Source organism: Mirounga leonina, unplaced genomic scaffold (genome assembly GCF_011800145.1).
Source record: "Mirounga leonina isolate KUSES-001 unplaced genomic scaffold, KU_Mleo_1.0 Mir_129, whole genome shotgun sequence".
Lineage (NCBI taxonomy): Eukaryota > Metazoa > Chordata > Mammalia > Carnivora > Phocidae > Mirounga > Mirounga leonina.
This window is the reverse complement of record NW_023270323.1, coordinates 40938429-40941447: the sequence shown is the minus strand read 5'-3', so window position 1 is coordinate 40941447 and position 3019 is coordinate 40938429. Positions and strand designations below refer to the sequence as shown.

General features: G+C 44.4%; 1 pseudogene; it reads right to left on the bottom strand.

Annotated features, from left to right (window-relative positions):
* Window positions 1-2179: 2179 nt before the first annotated feature.
* LOC118010886 lies at window positions 2180-2596 on the bottom strand (annotated as a pseudogene).
* Window positions 2597-3019: the final 423 nt, after the last annotated feature.

The window sequence follows — 3019 nt, the reverse complement described above, 5'->3', positions numbered from 1 at the left end:
CTGTTTTGTGTATTTGTACGGTGTTTAGCAACATCTGGAACATGCTTATACTAAAAGATTATTCATTGTTTATGTGAAATTCAAATTAAACTGGGTGTCCTGCATTTTTATTTGCTAAACCTGACAAACTTAATAGAGAATAAGGTCATGTTGAAGATTGACTTCAATGTTGGACCGTGCAGGAATAAATATGGGGACACAAGGGTCAGTTTTGGAAAAAAGTTGGGCACTGGCATCAGACCTTGATTGGAGTCTTTTTATAAGCTACAGTTATTGTGACTGAGGCAATTATGAAATACGGGGTAGTCCGATCAGAGGCCTGTGGAATGAAAGCTCGGGAAAATGCCTGTGCATATGTGTTTGCATGATCGAATGTATAAATGAGTTACAGAAACTTACCTGAAATAATGGCCTAAGTCTAGAAAGTGCTAGAGAAACGTTCTCAAATATTTGGGAGTTTAAAGATAGATGGTGGCGGTGTGCCTGGGTGGTGCAGTTGGGTAAGCGTCCCACTCTTGATTTCGGCTCCGATCGGGCCCCTCCTCTCTTTCTCCTTCTCCCTCTGCCCTGCCCCCTTCTTTCTCACAAAAAAAAAAAAAAAAAAAAGATATATAGATGGTGAACTAGCATGTGCTTTTTTGAGGACAATGATGGAAGAAAAAAGTATCTTCCAAAGACCAAATGTACACACTTGGTGATTTCTCTAAACCAGTGGTTGTCAACTAGGGGCAGTTTTGTCCCTCAGGGAATACTTGGCAATGCGCAAACACAGTTTTGATTGTGATGAATGGAAGAAGGTGCTACTGACAGCTAGTGGGTAGAGGCCAGCTAACCATCTTACAACGCACAGGACAGCTCCCAAAACAAAGAATCATCTGGTCCAAAAGGTTAATAGTGCTGCTGTTGAGAAACCTGGTGGAAACACATATGGAAAGTAAGTAATCAGCACACATTCTGTAAAGACATATACAAAATGTTCCACCTTAAAAGTGAAACCAGATAATAAGGCTGGAATTCCTTGAGGAGGGATTCCAGACCGAAATAGAAGGAGCTAGCACCACAGAGGCCCCTCAACTGTCATCCCATACCTGGGATTTGCCCAGCTCTGCAGACAGACCATAAATCATCACTCTATGTGGCATTGCATGGCATCGCTATCCTGTGTATCCCTAAATATTTTATCTGGAATACAGTGCCCTTGTCTCTTCGGGGTGATTTGTTTCTGCATGACTCAAGAGATGGATAGAAGTGTGGCAAGACGGCTCATGTTCAAGGGGTTCATTGGAGGAAGTTGTAAGCTAAACCAGGCCAAGGAGGTGCAAGGGACATGGTGGAAAACCAAGGGAATTTCAGTTCCTGGGAAAGGTAACCAAGTGCGTTAATCAAAGCTCTGTCAAGTCCAGGGGACAGAAAACCACCCCAGTTGGTTTAAAAGCAGAAGAGGATGTACTGGTCCACATAACTGAGACGGTTTCTGGGCTAGTTCCTAGGACTAGAGAAGGAGCTTACATGTTCCAGTGCCTGTTCCCAGGACTGGGCACTGCCAGAACTTTCTTGCTTCCTCACTCTGTTTCTCATCTCTCATTTCCTTTTGCAGAGATGCTTTCTCTCCCAGGGGCATGGTAGGAAAGATGGCTACAGGCAGCCGAAATATCACAGCCTCCCAACTTGGAACTTCTTTTTCCCATTATCTACATATCAGACTCAGGAAAAATCTCTGGCTCTACTTGGGTCATTGCCCACTCCTGGATCACCCGTTGTGTCTAGGGAAACAGGACTATGATTGGCCAGGTGTGTGTCATGGCCCTACTCCTGATATCAGGAAGGAAGTGACATTTTCAATTAGTAGAGTGGAAAATTAGAATCACTTTCCTGGAACCACATGACTATGCTTTTTCTAGGGCTGACATTTCTTGAATGCAACAGCTGGCCCAGCGGCTAGCAGGAGTTGGACTTGTGACGGCTTTCATCCCTGCCTGAGCAGGGCTACCCTGGAGACACTTCCCTGGGTTGTCTGGCTAAGGAGCTGACCCTCTTCATGTGGGGCAACTGTCCCCCACTAATGAACCTTTTGCATCAGAGATTCACAGAATCAGAATCACGTGGTAGGAGCTCGCTGATACATGGTGAGGTGTTAATGGCACTTTTGGTTGGTTTTGGTTTTGTTCCCAAGTTTTATTCAAGAACTCATGCAGAACATTCTAGGTAAACGACTTTTAATCTTATCTTCCTCCTCTTCTTCATCGTTGTTAATCTAGAAGTAATGTAATTGCTAACTCTCTTTCCTGTTAGCAACTATGTGCAACCAAGCATGTAGATTATTCTTCTTCAAATATTTTTTGGTGAGATACTTCAAGTACTATTTGGAAAAGGTCACATCAGAAGTTATAGTAATCTTGCTCTTGCTCCTTTCAACGTATACAACCCCTCCACCAAGATGTCCAGCTGTTCCATTCACTCTGATTCTTTCCCCTCAAAATTCTTCAAAATGGAGGGCATCCATGATTTCATCTTCTACAGGGTGAATGCCATCAAGGGTGAGCTTCAGAACGTGCTGCTTTTTTTTGCCCCCCACAAGTTTTTCCACGGGCGCCATTGAGGCAGTGGAGGCAGAAAAGGATTAATGGCATTTCAATTCCTTGGATGATGTGTGAAGGTAGTGGACAAACACACTCTTTCCGCAGGCCCCTGGTGGCTAATGGCCCCCCACAGTCATTGAGCAATGGGAGAGAAGAAGCAGTCTGTGGAGTCCAGTAGACTGACTTCCGACCCACTTCTACCACTTACTAGCGGCGTGACCTGCTTAGACTGCTCTAAGCCTCCCCTTCCTCACCTGTAAAATGGGCCAACAATCCCACCTCTCAAGGGTTCTATGAGGTAATCTATGCGATCACCTATGTATAGCACCTGCATCCAGTAAGTGCTCTAAAATCCTTCTTTCCTCTCTTCTCCTCTGTAGATTTTGGCTTGCTTTTAGCAAAACCTGAAGGTGCTGGATTTCTTTCAGTTTGGCAATATA